Raw genomic sequence first — 6,915 nt, forward strand, 5'->3', positions numbered from 1 at the left:
TCCCACAGCAGCGAATCTTGACACCCACAGATTGGGCTGGTGTCCCAGGGTGGGTTTTCTTTCCAGGTTGATTTGGGATTTTTGCCCGTAGAAAATGAATGAATGAACAAATAATCTGCAGCTGTCCGAATGGCCGTAACTGCTCTGCTCTCTGCCCAGAGCTCTGGAAGCGGATGTCAGAGGGGCCCAGGGCTTTGATGCAGCCTCTGTGCCTATCCCTGTGCCTGGCACATCCCTGCGTGCTGTCACTGCCCTAACGCAGTGCGGTCAAGGCACGGGTGTCCTCTGCCCAAATAACTCATCTTCTGCCATGTGCACACCGTGCAACTCATCATTCCCTTTTTGATAATGACGGTCAAACCCAAAAGCAACTGGACAATTTTCTCTCATCCCTTTTATTCCTAGTGAAGAAGCAGCAGTGCCTGCAGGCCCAGAGAGTTGTGTAAGCTGGTATGATGCTCTCCTTTGCTGTGTGTAAGGACCACTGATGCCAGCAGATATCTGGTGTAGACGAGCGCATTCACACGGAAGACCATGTGCAGCTCTGCTGTGCTGGCTAATGGTGACTCACTTGGTTGGCTCTGAAAGGTTTCACCACTTAGGAATAAGTGCTCAGAGGAGCAGGCATTTGCCTGCTTTCCATACTACAGGCATCATTAATGGCTTTGTTTTCTTTTTTTATCGGGCTCCGTATAGAATTTTCAATAAAATACAAAGGAGGCTTTCTTAAAAGTAGTGCAAAGTTTGGCAAAAGGTGGCAACAACTGAACCTCACGGTGTCCTGCCCTCCCTTTTGGCCTTCCCTTAAGGCAGGGGTGTTACAGAGGGCAGGGTTTGCACAAAGGCAGCACTACCATCAGCCTTAGAGCGTCCCAGAACCGCCGGCACTCCTCTTCTCTGCCCTCTGTGCCCACTGCAGTGAGTGCATTGAAGGAGGGCAGTCTGCCTCACACCTCCCTCCCCAGCAGGCCTCCGGAGGACTGAGTGTTAAGACCATAACATCTCACTCTGAGCTGTGCCTCAGCTTCTGCAGAGACAGGGAGTGATAATGGCACGCTGCTATCTCCTGTGCAGTGCGCAGAGCAACACGGATAAAAGCACTGGGAGTGTGAAGTGCCATGGCTTGGCAGCTGCTGCTCTCCTCCTCTGCTGCCTGCGCTCTGTTGGCCACTCGTTGGTCTGAAGGCTGCAAATCACCTCCAGAGCTGCTCGGAGCGGAACCGAGGAGCGCTGTGCTAGAACTGATAGCTCCTCGTGTGCTTTTCTGCTGTTGTGATGCTCACGTGAGAGCCAAGGCTGTGATCTGGGAGGGATTGTGCCGGGAGGTTTGCAGCACCGAACGTGGGAGCGCCCAGGAAGCATCGCATAGAGCTGACTTGGGATGCTGCTGCACGAACAGCCCCGGCACAGCGCAGCCCCAGCTGTGCCTCTGCCCCCGGAGCAGCACTGTTTGCTCACAGCGCTCATTTGCCTTTTCATTTAGCAATTCGTCTGCTCTCTTTCCTCCGCTGCAGTTTCCTCACTCCCTCGCCTTGTAAAGCCTTCGTCTGCTACCTTTCCTGGGAACGGCCTCCCCGGAGAGCGGCGCGGACAGACGGCTAACGAGCACCGGCGGACGGACGCCTAATGGTGCTTTTCCCTTCCTTTTATCCTGAGCCATTTGCTGGGCTGTGCGGTTGACAGGCGCACATCAGGGAGTCAACACCACACCACATTTCTTTAGTTTTCTTCCCTCCGTTCTCCCCGTTCCCTCGTCCTTTTGAAATTTAGGCTGTACCTTCCCATTCCTCTGGCTGCCCTGAGCTCCGTGCAGCCCCAGCAGCCCCTGTGCCCTTCTCCCCACACTCTGTGCCTGCTGAAGACCTGCTCTGGGGGCAATTACCAAGTGAGTGAGTGTTGCTTGGCTTTGTTTTATTTCGGTTTTGTGATTTGTAGAGGTGAGTGGCTGCGAGGCAGCGTCCGGCTGGCCTTCCCCCTTCCTCCTGCCTCCACGAGGTTCCCATTGCATCTCCGCTGCCCATAAGCACAATGCCTTTCCCAGTGCTACCCAAGACGTGTTCCATCTGCTGAGTAAATCCCTTGCCCTTTGCTGGAATTTCATTTTACATTACTGTCTTGTTTATTTTATAAGGGTATGCATAGAATTACTTTTCTTGTTTTTCTTCAGGAAATTGCATGCTCTTACCCTTCCCCACCTTTTGTTTCCTGGGCATACCAGGCCAGCTCCCAACACTGCCTGCCTGCAGTGCTGGCAGCCCTGGGCATAAGGAGCCCTGATTCAGGCCACCCCTCCAGGCAGTGGCCACGAGGACAGCAGTGACTCCCAGGTGACCATGCAGTGCGTGCTGTGGCCCCAGGATCTGCAGAGCCGCTCGGAGCAAATCATCCAAAAATAGGCTTCATATGTGATGCAGAAGAACCCAAGCAAAACACAGAGCCCAGCCAAACCCAAATTTATGCTTGTGGTTACTGGAGCCTCCGAGATCAATTTTTTGTTTACTTAAAACTCATTTCAAAGCATTTTTTTTTCTCATTCTCGATCCCCCAGCAGGGGATGGTGGTGGCCGTGCTCCAGCCCTGGGCTGAGCGTCCTGGCACTGCTGGGGGCAGCAGGCAGGGTAGCGGGGGCTGCGCATCGCCCTGCCATGCCTGCACAGTGACAGGCAGGACACGCAGCCACGTGGGTCCTTCTGGGAAATGACCGTGCTGCGGAGTCACTGAGCTTCCACAAAGTTGGCTGCTTTTGGGAAGCGCTCCTGTGCTAAGGTTCAACCCAGGGCTGGTAGGGAGGAGAGGAAAAATAGGAATGTGGCTGGCAGTGATGTGTCTCAAGGTATCTCTGTGAGGTGGGAGTATTTTGGAGCTGTGTTTTGCCCTTCCTCCTCCCTGTGACCAGGACGGGGGGAACTTCTCTGTTTTACTGAGCATCCGTGTCCATCCTACAGCTGTGTCGGCCCTGGGCTTTTCTCCAAGTTCTGCCTGGGGTCCCACATGCTGCAGCCTGCTTCTCCTACGTGTCCCACTGCTGTGCTGCAGAGCATGAGCACAGCAGCCAGTGGGTAGAAAACGCAGCTGCCTGGGCTGGGTAAGTGCTCTGCCTCAAAATGTGTGTAATAAGCAGCGCACCACATGGCACAGGACAGGCATCATGGCTCTGTGTGCACGCCCCCAGCATCCACCTGGGGTGTCCACTCTGATCCTCTCATCTTCATCAGAGCAGAAATTTATTTTGATTTCTGAGTTTTTGAAAAGATTGAAGGTTGCCAGTTTAGCTAAAATAGTATAATCCAACAAACCAACCGAAAGAGGAAACCCCAACCCTAAAGCCCCACAAAACCACTGCAGAGCTGCAATAACAGCAGCAGGGGCTGAGATCAGACTCTGTGCCATCCCACATGTGTGGGTTTTGCCCCAGCAGGACAGAAAAACCTAGAAAGTTGCATTTCAACGCACTTCAGGACAAACCGTTCAGAACACGATCATGTGGGTCCACTAAAGTGTGGGCAGGAAGAAATGGTTTGCCTCTTCTTCTTTTCTTAGTCCTTTTGATGCTTGTTGGCAGATTTGTCCCATTGCAGCCTTGCACCAGGCCCCCTGTGGCATTTCTGTTGGACTCGTGGGGAAACGCCAGCTTTGCCAGAGCTGCTGGACACAGGGAGATGGCAGTGCAGAGACAGAAGGGGGTTTCAAATGGGTTTAATGACATCTGAGCAACGCTCCTGCGTGCTGCTGGGTTGGGGATGTCCCTGAGAGCACTTCAGGAGAGCTTTGTTCTCAGTGAAAGGCGCCCGGCACGGAGGCCCATCTCTGGACTCCCCCACTTGCTCCCAGAATGCTGCCAGGTACTCAGAGGGACCTGGATGAGGAAAACTGAACAGCCACACGAGGATGGGTCTGCCTGGGTGAGCAATGCCTGCGTGCAGGTGCCACTGCACCGCATCTGGCTTTGGGAGCACTCTTGCAGAGGAGGGTTTGGGCCTGAGCTTGAGGCCATGTTCTCTGAAAAATGAGCATCCGGCAGCACGAGGAGCTCACGCCGTTAGCATTGCACAGCCGTGCCTCAGTGATTCCTTCCTCTTTTCTTCATCCTGCGTTCAAGGTGTGACTTCAATACATGTGACCAACTGGGGACTGCAGTCACCATTCGGAAGGGCTGGTTCCTTCTCTCAGGCACCACGTCGCCATCAGGACCAGGCACCGTGTCCACCGTGCACTTAGCTCCAGCAGCACTGTGCCCATGGTGACGCTGCTGTGCCCAGGGCATGGTGGTTCCAAGCACCCATCGCAGCTGCCCAGATCCCCTCTGTCCCTCCTGCACCCCTCTTTGTCCCCAGCTTGGCGCCAGCTGTCAGCGCAGGCCCAGCGCAGCAAAGCCTGCAGCAAACACAGCACGGGCGCTCCCAGCACAAGCCATCGCCGGGGCGGATTTGGCACCGAGTTAAGTCATAAAGGATAAATGTGCTTTATAGCCACATTCAGGATGTAGCTCTAATGGCTAAATAAAAACATACCCGAAGCTGTGGAAGCTGTCAGCCGAGGCCCAAGGGACTCGTGCTGTTGTACAAGCAGACTGAAACTGCTGCAAATCACTGCACAGAAGAAGGGGAAAGAGCTGAACTAAAGAAGTGCAGAGAGAGGGGAACAAGTGGGAGGGGGCTGCTGAGGAGCAGCAGCGTGAATTTAAACTCAGCAGTGAGGAGCCCTTGCATAAGTGCAGTTTGCTCCACATCTCTCTTTGTCCCCAGGTGGGGCAGGGGAGGGGAGGATGGTTCTGGCTGTGCCAGGGGGGATTGGCACATCTGGAGGGCCCTGGGGAGGAGCAGCCTGGGGAAGGCAAGAGCTGGGCAGCGTGGGGTCCCTGTCCTGTGCTCCCCTTCTCGTCTGCACGTTTGTTACTGAGGTCGATCCCTGTGTGGTCCTACAGTGCTGAGCACGTCCTGGGGGCTCAGCACCCATCCATACTCCTGGCTGCTACCCTTCACATGCCAGCACCCTCACCCACACCCCCAACCCCTCGTGTGCGTCACTCCCTGCCTCGCATGCCCAGGACAGAGGAAACAAGTGAGGAGCTGCCAGCAGCCTCCATGCACCCAGAACATTTTCCTAATAACATCCAGATGGATCCACAGAAATTGTTCGCATCTCAGAAAGAAAAAACATACTTCAGCTGCAAGACAAATGAGCTTCAGATGCTTTAGGCAGGGCAGCCCAGAGGAGAAGCCCACTGCTGGCACAGGCGAGAGGCAGCGGATACATCTGAAATGCAACATGGAAACGCGTGTGGATGGGGCTGCACAGCCCTGAGAGTGACCGCTGCCCTGCTGTGCTGCATGGAGCTCCTTCCCCAGAAACAGCCCTGTGCCACTGCTCAGCTGTGGGCCCTGCAGCTCCCCGTGCTGGGGAGGTTGGCTCTTACATCTGGCTGCAGGTGCCCATGCTCCTTCCTAGCTCCAGTTTTCCAAAGGGAGGAAACTGGGCTTGGAAAAAGGGAGAGGAGGCATTCTGCAGTAAAACTATGGCTTTGGGGTGGCGGGGAGTGGTTTGGGCCCATCCCAAGCATTCCCACAGCTGCAGCTCATGCCCTCGATGCAGTCGGGCTCTGAGTGGGGTTGAGGGATGCTCTGTGCTATGGGTGATGAATGCACAGCACACTCCGGAAACGGGGCCGGGGAGGATATGAGAGACAGAGGATTCATATCCCGGAAACTCCGCAGTGTAATGGCTCGGGAATTCAGCATGATAAATGTATTTGTCTGCGCTGGTGCAGGCAATCTGCTTAATGTGGGAAGCAGTTTCCTGCAGCACCAAGTTAGCAGAGAAGGGAAAAGCCTGAGAGCCAGGAAGGGTCGAGGAGCAGGTAACTGCATTCCGAGGGACCGCCTCCGGAGCAGCGCCGAGTTGAGCTGCAGCTGCCTGGGGGCCCGGGGAGGGGGGTGGGCGGTGAGCAGCGCTCCCCATAGACAGGACCTGACCAGGGAGCGGAGGTTAGCCGTCATCCAGAGCCACCGGAACAATTTGCTGTGGGTGTTACAAACAGCCCAGCCTGTGCAAACCTATAGGGTGGCCACGGCTGTGCTTTGAGATGGAGGATTTGCTGGAGCTTTCTCAAGCTCTTGTGAGTTCCTCCACTCATCCTAATGTGACATTCACTGTGGAAATTGCTTAATAAACGAGGGACACAGTGTCTGATCCCTGGTCAGAGGGGCAGTGTGTTGGGGCACAATGCTGGGGATGATGCTGGGGATGATGATGGGGACAATGCCGTGGCTCCAGCCCTCTCCCTGGCCGCCCAGTGTTGAAATGTGTGTGTCCTCCAGCAGGCTTTCCAGAATGCCAACCACAGAAAAGCTGCGGAAACCCAAGCTTTCCTTTTGCTTGGATTCCCATCAGTTCCCAGAGCTTAATAATAGATTATTTCAGGCTTCCTTGCTTCAGTTGCTTTGGCTTTTCAGGCTCGGTCTGAGTGCTGTCTCATGGGTAAAGCAGCCCGCTGGGTTGAAGGAAAAGGAAGGAGAAGCAGCTTTGTGGGATGAGTGTTCTGCGTGTGATCCAAGGCTCCATCCCGGCTCGCGGGAGCCCAACCCATCTTTCCCTGCCTGCTCCTCGCGCGGATGTGGCTCCTTGGCCGCGAGGGTTCCCCAGCACAATACTCCCATTACTCCGGATGGGCGCTGCTGGGGGGTGGGGCTCCCGGCACCCCGATACGAGAGATGGAAGGGAGGGAGCGATGAGGTGCCCCCAGAGCTGCGCCATGGAACCGTGTGTCCCCGACGTGCCCTTCCGCTCCGTTTGGGGTCCCGATGCGGACGCAGATATCGGCGCTTCGCATCCTCCCCGAGTTGGCGCAGCGGGACGGACAGGGCAGCCCCGCACAGCGCCTCGGCAGCGCCACCTGCTGGCGGCCGGCGGGAAGAC

Source organism: Meleagris gallopavo, chromosome 15 (assembly GCF_000146605.3).
Source record: "Meleagris gallopavo isolate NT-WF06-2002-E0010 breed Aviagen turkey brand Nicholas breeding stock chromosome 15, Turkey_5.1, whole genome shotgun sequence".
Taxonomy (NCBI): Eukaryota; Metazoa; Chordata; class Aves; order Galliformes; family Phasianidae; genus Meleagris; species Meleagris gallopavo.